Source organism: Lissotriton helveticus, chromosome 6 (assembly GCF_964261635.1).
Source record: "Lissotriton helveticus chromosome 6, aLisHel1.1, whole genome shotgun sequence".
Classification (NCBI taxonomy): domain Eukaryota; kingdom Metazoa; phylum Chordata; class Amphibia; order Caudata; family Salamandridae; genus Lissotriton; species Lissotriton helveticus.
This window is the reverse complement of record NC_136067.1, coordinates 258,708,390-258,718,491: the sequence shown is the minus strand read 5'-3', so window position 1 is coordinate 258,718,491 and position 10,102 is coordinate 258,708,390. Positions and strand designations below refer to the sequence as shown.

The following is a 10,102-nucleotide window of genomic DNA, read 5'->3' as shown; positions in this document are numbered from 1 at the left end:
AGAGGGTGTTATTTTTACGACCATAGCAATAGACTTTGGAAGTGGAGAAACATGATCCTCTGCTTCTGGACAAATCACAATCCGCCGATGTTTAAAAATATAATTTGACCCAGTGTAATTTAATTAGCGCTCCAATGCCCTGGACCGATTTAGGCACTATATAGACCTGCAACCCTCCTCCTCCCCCCCCCCCCCAAAAAAAGGGATCACCAATGTGTGTTTGCTGGTTCGTTGTAGCTCATAGGCCGATATCGATCTTTGTCGTTTGAGGACAGCTTTCTTCAATCAAAATAGAATGTCAATTCCCGGCGCTGCGGCAGACTCAAGTGTCCCCACACTAGAACGGGAGCAGTTCCTTGCAACGCTGTGACAGCGATGTTAGAATGATTCGACCGTCCTAATTAGGATGGGGCGGTCATTTCCGGGTGAGGAGGTGTTATTTTCCGGGGCGGCTGGCTCGTGTGGGCGGACCACTTTCTAACCAATTGCAACCATTTTAGACCGCGATACTGGTGCCCATAGGCGGTCACTCAGTATAATGTAGCTTTTCCATTGGTTGTCAGAGCCTTCAATTTTAACATTTTCTTTTTGGGGTTGAAACCGAGGCGGAGGCTGTGGTGGTAAATCTATCCACCGTTAGAGGTAAGTCTCAAGTTCGGGAACTATCTCCTCGTTTTTTACGATTGCGCAGCAGTCTGCTCTTTCGAATTCTGATTTGGATACGAACTGGTGCTCTGTGTTATATGTTTCTTTCTTCTCAGAGCCTTGCTTTCTCCTATTCGTTCTATTGTATTGTAATTGTACTGTTATCGCGCTTGCTACCCAACGAGGCTCAGAGGTGGATAGTATAGTGTAATTTTAGTTAATTTGAGCGGTGGACATGAGTCTGTTAGATTGAAAACGAAAATGGGGGGATGGAAAAGGAGAGTCTAGAAAGTGCTTATTGGGAGCCCATAGTAGTAAGGTGAGGTTTCGGGTTGAGTATAAGGAGAGATGGAGGAGGGACGAATCTCTAGTAATGGTTTAGGGAGATCATAGTAGTAAAATTAGTTTTTGGATGAGTCAAAGAAGGGGTAGGTGAGGGAAGATTTTACAAGGGTTGTTTAGGAGATCATAGTATTAAAATGTGGCAGGATGGATGAGGGAAGTATATCACATCCAGCTACATACCCAGTAGAACTCTGCAGAAGGCTGACCACACTATCATTTACTATACATGTGTGCAACCCAATCCTTGCACAGGAGTAGACTGACTCTGTACAGAAAAAACATGTCACAGGCGTCCTATGTGTTGTTCCACTTACGTTATAAGTTAGTTGCAATTGCAGCTGCCTCCTTAGCCCCCTTCTTTCTGCTACTTTCTTCCTACACCAATTCAGTGTAGTTTCCTTCTGTGCACCCAATCTTTTCTTTACTCAATACATTAAATTCTTTTTTTCAAATTCTATACACTTGTTTCCTTCTGCCATCATACTTTCTTTTCTATTGAGTAATTTATTTTACCTTTTATTACTTTCTAGGCTGTAGTTTCTCCTGTCTTTATTTTCTGTTCTCCTATTGTTATTTCTCCATATTTTTTGTATCCCAAATCTACTTCCAGTCTCAACATCCTCTTTCTTATTTTCAGCTTTGCCTCCCCAGTATACCATATGGTCCCCATTTAAATGACAACCGTTTTGCCTCTGACGCCCTGTCCATGCAAATGCTTAACGACTTCATGTCATGGCAGGTCTTTCCAGTCTCTTCATTGACACCTCTGTTAACTTTTATCATCCATGCGTTTCTTGCATCCTCTCTCTCTAGAACATTAGCGTGTTGGAATATTTGGCTTGACATCTTTTGCATGCTACGGATGTAAGAAAAGGATTGTTATACGAACATGCATCTAAAAAGTTGCCTCAGAACCTCTCTGTTACAGATCAGATCAGTAGACCTGACAGCGAAATACCTGTCCATAGTAAATTTGCCTTCTCTTTCAGTTCAGTAATGTTATGGATAACAGTTACTTAATATACCTCTATCATTGGACAGTTCCTGACCAAGGAAAAAACATCTGCATCATCTTCCTCACAGCTAGGGCACATATGGTATGCTTTAGGGTACATCTTCCATATGCTTCAGGGGGTTAGGTTCAGGGTGGACATGGCCTGATAGTTCAGGCTGGACTGTTCCTATTGGAGCTTGGTCCAAACTGAGGTGTCATGGTGTGCAAAACAACGATGGCTTGGGATGCAGAGCGAGTAATTTCTAGTGACTGAGATTAAGACAAGCATTCTATCCATAACATTTTTGTATACTTCAGTGGGATGCCCTAAGTGCGATGGGTATGCCTAGACGTGGGCCCTGTGCTCAGTGTGCCACTAGAACCAAGCTGCACCCCACTGATGAGCCCCAATCAAGGCAAAACCGGTCTGAGTTTGCTTGTGTTCTTGTTCAGGGAGGATGTGGACTGGCGGGACTGTTCTTGTTGGAGCACAGTCAAGACTGATTTCCACATAGCTTAATCCAAATTGAGTTGGGATGATGTCCAAAATAGCAAAGGACTGGAATGCGACCCCATGTAAAAGCCAGAGGTAGAGATTAATTCAAGCTTTCCATCCATCATTTTTTTTGTATACTTCAGTTTGTGTGAGGTCAGCTAAGATTTTTAATATTCCACCATTGTATAGATCACCTACTGATGCGACCCCAGCTCTAGTCTATGGGCCCGAATTAGATCTTGGTAGATCTGGTCCTGCCGTCGCTTTTCTGACTGTTTTCCAGCCTACCAACTTGGTGGTCTGCCCGCTGTAATTAGATGTTGGCGGGTTCTTGGAGTGAAGACTGTAGGAGTCCGCTGTCTCCGCCAGAATCTTCCTCCCTCGTTGACAGCGTCATAGGCAGAAGCGGCTGTCGGAGGGAGTCCCACCAAGAATATGGTCGAGCCGATTACGTTGTGCCTTTCCGTCGAGGCTTCCATGACGGGGAAACCTCCAAATTTAGATTGGTGGAAATGAAGAAAAAGAGGTGAAAACGTGCCTTTTTTCGGGTTCCCACTTCCGTTTCCGTCTTGAACACCATTGTCCAGGTCCTTCCCTTGCTGCTGCTACTTGACCACAACTCTCAGCAACCCCATTGTCGCCAGAATCTTAGGTAGGCTTATGGGTCACTAGTCTCACTATCAATCATGTCTTAACATTTGCTTTCGCCTCTTGTATTTTTACATTGCTCTTATATAAAGCACTTTCCACATTGGCTGAAAACCCAATCTGATTTCAACTGCCGCTTATGTGGGACAGTGCAAGAAGATATGCTGCATCTCCTCTTTACATGTAAAGAATTAACTGAGGAAAGAAGACGGTTTTTAAAACCACTTTTTAACCAGAGAGGCATTCGCACACTGAGACAAGCTGTGTTGCCATGTTTTGCACCCGAGGACACGCAGCTTAACTGTTGCTTTGTAAAATTTTTAATACAAGTAGAGAAGAAAATACCAAAGCCTGAATTACCACACAGCAGATAGGTATAAGGACAAACGCTGCTACAATAATTGCTTGTTTTAATGCGTTGCAAATATCATTAGGTTATAATGTCTTTTAATTGGTTTAAATTGGTTTTAAATCTGCAATGAGATATTTTGTAGCAACGGTTTTAAGTAACTATGCTAAATAAAAACTTTACTTACTTACATTGCTATTATATGCAATTTTTTTATGTGTCATGCATAAGTGTTCATCTTACGACATACCGTGGTAAATGTACACACCTGCATTGACACAGAAAATATATTTGTGGGTGGTGGTTGTGGTTGTTGTACTTGGGATGGCTGGGTGTACATAAAATAGTGTGTGTATGTTGTTGGTGTGCAATGCTATAGTTAACATAAATGGCATTGTACATTACCTACATATACATATTGACAGATTCACAACATATATGTGTAGTGAGATAATGAGAAGTAGTACTTACCAGTTTCCATACCACCATGGCCTTACTCTCTCAGGACTCCGCCACCAGGACACCATCAGCACAATGGAAACATCTGAATCGGTTCAGCGACAGAGTATTGTTAGCCAGCTGAGAAGACTGCTGCCGCCGTGGGAACCAGTCTGTTGATGCCAGATCTAAATACGGTCGGCGGACTGCCTTCGGCTTGCCATAGTACTTGAAACCACCACAGCTGTGGTAGTCCAGCCAATATCTAAATCAGGCCCTATATCTCTGTATTATTGGAAACTGCTGCCAACTGCATTAGAAGCTTTATCAAGGCCTAGAGGTATCTCTAAATTGGCACCATACACTACTTAGAGTCCAACTGTGATTGATTCCAAATTAACACGGAGCATGTGCCTCATTGGTTATGGTAAACATAATCCCTATGACAATAAGGACTGCATGATTTGATTTAAATTCAAACTATCCTTCTGCTGGAGAAAGAATGATAAGCAGAATTCATGCAAAGAGTACATCTTCAATAAAGGTGAAAATTCTGAAATGGTGCAAATTGGAATCCTGCAGCATGATGTAGAATCTCTTAGGCACTGAAGAGCAAGATTAAGGTACTTTTGCTTTGGAAGCATACAAATACTGTAGCTCTTGCATAAAACAGCAAAGGAACTCTAGATAGTGTAATGCCAGAAGCGTAGAAACACCAGCAGGCGCTTCTATACTGAGCAAAAACAACAATTGTGCAATTCCCTTAAGGAATCCCTCTTTATATAGTGTCGCCATATTTATCATGGATACTGAAGCAGATAGGAAAACACCAATTGTCCTGTCTTGCTTATTAGTCCAAAACTTGTGAATTTAATTAAAAAATTTAATGTGTGTAGTCGAGATGCTACTCTTCAGAGCATGGACAGAATCTTTCTGAGGTATTTCTTCAACAACTGTGTCCTAAAATCTGGTCACATTAGCCTTGTGTTTTTTTCAACATTTGCACTGTTTTTAAGGTATCTTTTAAAGATGCATTTAATGGGTACGTTGTCAAGAAATTCAGACTTTATTTCTTTCTAGAGTTCTGGTGGTTACTAAATCCTAGAAAACCTTATTGACTTGCACTACAATGGTAGAGAACTTTTGTTCTCTTTGTACTTCTACCAGCAGTACCGCAGCATGTGACCAACTACGGAATACCCTTTCCAAATTTCTGGCCCTAATATGACATCAGCCAGGTTACCTCACCTACTGATGACTCCAGTGAGTTAACCTATATTGATTCCCTCTTGTGCCATTCCTGCTCTCACTGAAGCTTTTGTTTCAAGCTAGAAAACCTGTGACAAAATCCTAAACTTAGTTCATTTACCGAGAAAAATCAGAGAGCTTACCAAATTCTCAGAATTGTAATTCATCTGAGTTCAACCTCTCAAAAGTGAACTTTCTTCTTTTCCTGGGTGCGCGTGGAATGTCTGTGGCTCCTCCTGTGGGGATCGCCAAGCGAGAATTTTCCCTGGGAAAGGCTGTATGTATATTTTATGTTGCCTGACATCGGGCACCTCCAGAAGTTCAATGCCCCTGTGAGTTTGCTCGATTACGATCTTGGTGTCAAACTTCTTTTGGAATTGGCTTTGATGTGGGTGTGCGAGTCTGCTTCTGAGCTAATTTCGACTCCAAGGGTGGCTGGCCAGAGACTCTGGGCTAAGATGGTGACAATTGGTGTCGACAGTCGAACCCTTGGTTAAAGGTTTCTCTGAACCTGGAGGGGCGTCTTGGGAATGAGAGACTTTGGAGCTGTGAGTTGAACCTGAAGTTTGGTGTTTTTTTTTCAGCTAGTCTCATGACTTAATGTCAGGCTCCCACAGGAGTGGTGCTCTGCCACCTGCTATGGCACTTTTCAAGGTCGATCTCAGTGGGTTGATGCACACTAATAGGTCGATGAACATGGGACACTAGGTGTGGTCTTTGTCCTAAACCCTAGCTGCATGGTTAGCCTCTTCCTTGTGTTGAACCCTCTGATGTCAGATTTTCAAGGTTTGTACCTCTTGACCTGATGAATGCTCGATGGGGACTTTAGTTCCTGGTTTATTTGATGTTGTCGGGCCTGGTACATTGGTGGATTCTCAATGCTATATGATGAGATCAACGGTACCTTAGCATCTTCATATTCGCTCGGCGATGCTCAGTTGCTCAGGCCACACATCTCATCTGTTGCTCTCCTACACTTCCCCATCCCGTTATTTAAATTACTATTACGCTTTTTACTTTATATTAGGGACCAGCAGCTGCAATTTACTGCCTGGCTGCAGCTTTTCCTATAGTGCAGTTTTGCTCCCATAGATTTCCAATTTTTTTTGCCACTCAAGACAATTTGCGCATCTGCCATCTTTGCACAGCAAATTTTAAAAAGTGAGAATGGCCGCTGTAGAGTCATGACCTACCCCAAGCTTGTGTCTTGACGTTACGTCAGCCATTTTCTTTCTTTTTGCCAATGCTGTTCCGCATCTGCTACAGAAATTGGCAGAGCCAAAACATTGTTGCCATTCAAAGGTGAGACCTATTGACTTTTGCAATTCTTATTTTGAGCTTTGCTACCGCACCGTCTACCAGTGCTTGAATGGTGAGCTCTGTTGTTTGCCATCTCTACACAAACCATAAGCATGCAAGTTATTGTGGTTTAGATATGCAGAAAAAGCTGATGGTAAAAGTTCCCCGTGTAGCACCGGAAAACATCTACAACATTGAGTTTAAATTCTCTTAAGCAGTCTCAGATCTGTTGTATTACTATACATAGTGGCTGATCACAATAATTTGTCAAGGTGTCTTCTGTATAGCTGCTTTATGGTGTAAAGTGCAAATGATGAAGGATATGAAAAGTGCATTTTCAAACGAGCATTATTTTCTTTGTGTATTGAATCCAATACATTAAAAGGTCATCTTGCAGAGCTGTGATAATCTTCAAATGATTAACAAAAATTAGTAAATGGCCTCCTATTGCAAAAATATAATTTCAGGAAATAATACAGCTAGATAAAGATTTGGTTCTGTCCCTTTTATATCAGAGATTTAACCTTGATGCATTCCTTAAACCCAAATATCTTATACAGACCTTGTGGAATACAAAAGTAATGTTGTTGGGATTACTCCATACCAAATTCTCAATACTTCCTTCTGGAATATTAGCAAAAATTTAGTGCTACTCAGTTACATAGCGCATATGAACATTGTGTTCAGTCGAAGTTGTCTCATTATTGATTTTACTTTTGCCTTGGAGTAAAGCCGTCTAATGGCTTAGGACAAATGATGTTTATTAGTAAAAGGGATCCCAGCAATTCCACATGACTGAAAAACACATTTATTACACAAAATGGTGTCTGAAAAGCAATAACTGAATATTTAATTTCTTCAAAAACAGTAACGCATGGTAATGTTAAAAATGTATTTATAACTGTCACGCCTTCCCTGACAGTATCACTCTTGAGATGTGATGCTACAAAACTATTTTCTATGGCTCGTAAATACAATTTTGCTTAATCGAAACTCAACTGTGTTTTTGAGTGTATTAAAGAGTCTATAAAACATTAGCTATTTCCCCACTCATAATTTAAAGTAGCGGAACAAATACATGTCAGAAGTCAGTATGTCCTTTTTCACAATACTTAATGTCAGTTTGTATACAGTGCATATGAACATTCAGGGGTTTGCAAATATTGAATTGTACAGCAGTCAAAACAAAAACCAGATTCCAAGTGACCAATGGTGTGGTCCCTTTTGTTTCTAAGACAAAGCTGGTACTGATACTGGAAATGTTCTAGAGTTCAGGTGGCTCTAATACTTGTCTCACTTCTGTCTATTGGTTGTTCCTAATGAGAACAGTCCGTAATTAATTTTCTCAGTTGACATCTAAGTTTTTCAAATGGGGAAAAATGTCCTTTGAGTGAACACAAAATGTCGACTTGCTTTTATCAGTGAAATTGTTTTTGTAAGGTCTTCGTCATAACTATAGAGGATTTAATAGAGAAATGGGGTATAATGTTTTATTCAAGGGAGTAATAATTAGTAAGGATTATTATACAAAGTTAATGAAAATTGGAGCATGCTAACGTGGTAATCCATTATCAGTGAAACAAAACGTCCCTGTCTGGCAGTAGTCTGGAAGATATCATACGTGTTTTTTTCCCATTGAACACTATAAAAGCATAGGGCGATAGATCTCTAAAAAACATGCATATATAAAACGGGATTTTTTTTTATCAACATGAACATTCATGAGACTCTTGATCATATGTAATAGTCATTAAAAGCTGGTTTGTAGCTAGAAACCAATGTGAGGAAACTGCTGATGAATTCCTGACTCAAATCTTGGTATTATGAATCTCGAACCTAGAAAAATGCATAAGTGGCCAGGGACATATCTTGGTGTTTTTTGCTTCTTTCATACTGAAGGTAGACATGAATTTGAAACAAACCAAAGAGAGAGTGATGCTTCACTTATCAGCAGTCACAAGAGACTGCAGTACCAAAACTGTCTGCTAAACCGGGTGCAGGACAGAATACACCACCACAAACCTAAAGTCATTGAATACAGCTGCTGGACTTGTATTTTCTTGCAATATAGAAACTTTAAGTTACAGCCTTCTGAGCCGTGAGACCTTCCATCAGGGCTTACCAGAGAAAGTTTCCGCATCCGGATATTCAGGCGTGCATTGTCTCAATGAAGTACCAGGAGAAGAAAGTCCTTAAATATATTTTATTTAATGCAGATTAGTCCACAATTCACTTTAATAATGGTTCATTCACCAAGCAGCTGTTTCAGCTTGTAGAAAGCATTCATCACAGCCCCCATTCTGTCATTGTATCAGGGAATAAGAATTTTCCGTAGGATTTAAAAAGTTATGTTTCCTTCTCCACAAAACTAGACTTCCGTGGGAATATAATATACCTTTATCCGTACTGATAGACTCTCCAGTGAAACCCATACAAAAAGTCTTGTTAGAGCACCTGTAATGCAAAGCTTCTTTCTTAGACATGCATCTTTAAACCATTTTTAGGTCTCAACTAGCAGCGCGCATGCGCTGCTCTCCAAGACTTATTGTTAGGGCTTCAAAAAGCTCACCACACATACGCTTGTGCGTGTGTGGCCTATTGGCGGGTTGGAACGTCCCTCCGAGGATCCGATCCAAATACACGAATGGTGGTCAGGAACTCCACTCACACCGGCTTCTGTTCCCTCCTTAAAGCACGCAAATCCATATGTCAATGCGAACTGGGAAACAGACAGCGAACCCTTCTGGAGAATGGATGACGAAAACCAACAAGGCTCCTTAAAGTGGGAGCTCAAGACAGACGTGGCTCCTCCCCTAATGAACATCATCGCGGAGATTCCGTCAAAGGAGGGTGGAACCAGGAAGTGGACTGACGGCGTTTCCCTGGAGGAAGGACAAGGAGAAGGCGGATTTGAGAGTGGGAGAGAGGAGGAGAAGAAACCGGAGGAGGAAGGTGACGAGAAGAGGGAGGCGAAGAACAACACTGCCGTACTCAGCATACCAGGAGGCCAACGACCCCACGAGTCGCCCTGCCACGTTCCCACGGGAGGAGCATGGCTGAAACAGGTACGGGGCAGAGTTGCGGGTTGGGTGGGACGATATTACCAACCTACAGTTTAAGCCGCTTGTACATAGAAATAAACATTTTGTACAGTCTGAATTCCCCTCCCCTTCACGAGCACGTCGACACTGTAGCGAGAGCCGTCTGAACACTAGAACACGCGGTTTTCTCCCTCACTCCCGGCCCTATTCGGACTCCAAAAAGGACGGCTGTCCTAACTCCTATGTTTGTTGTTTTGTTTTCTTTCCGGTTACCTGGCTAAATCCCTGGAGTGAAGTACCGGAGAAATCCCCGGAGTGAAGTACGGGAGAAAAAGAGTCTCTTTCCTGTTCCCCGTGGTCCCGCAGTCTGGATCCTGAAAGAAAGGCCAAGACGGACCCAGCGGCTTTTGCAAGAGAAAGACTGACAAGCAGGAGAAAGAAAGTGTTTATGAAAATAAAACCCTCTCTTAAGACTATAAAGAAAGTGTCTCCGTCAGTTCCTCTTGTCCCTGCCAACCCACAACTGGTGTCAGAAGTGGGATTTCCACCACAGTCCATCTGTAACACAGAGATGGACGCCTTAATACAACATATCATAA

The 10,102-nt window shown here is 41.8% G+C and overlaps 1 protein-coding gene across 2 annotated transcripts in view; it reads left to right on the top strand.

The window, feature by feature from the left end:
* Positions 1-580: 580 nt before the first annotated feature.
* Positions 581-10,102, top strand: part of UBXN2A (UBX domain protein 2A) — a 187,529-nt gene continuing 178,007 nt past the window's right edge. Inside the window, exon 1 of one of the 2 annotated variants that reach the window (XM_078647711.1) lies at positions 581-642. The gene's annotated coding sequence lies outside the window, so the exon portion shown is untranslated. The remainder of the gene's footprint in view (positions 643-10,102) is intronic. The other variant, XM_078647712.1, reaches the window with a different exon arrangement.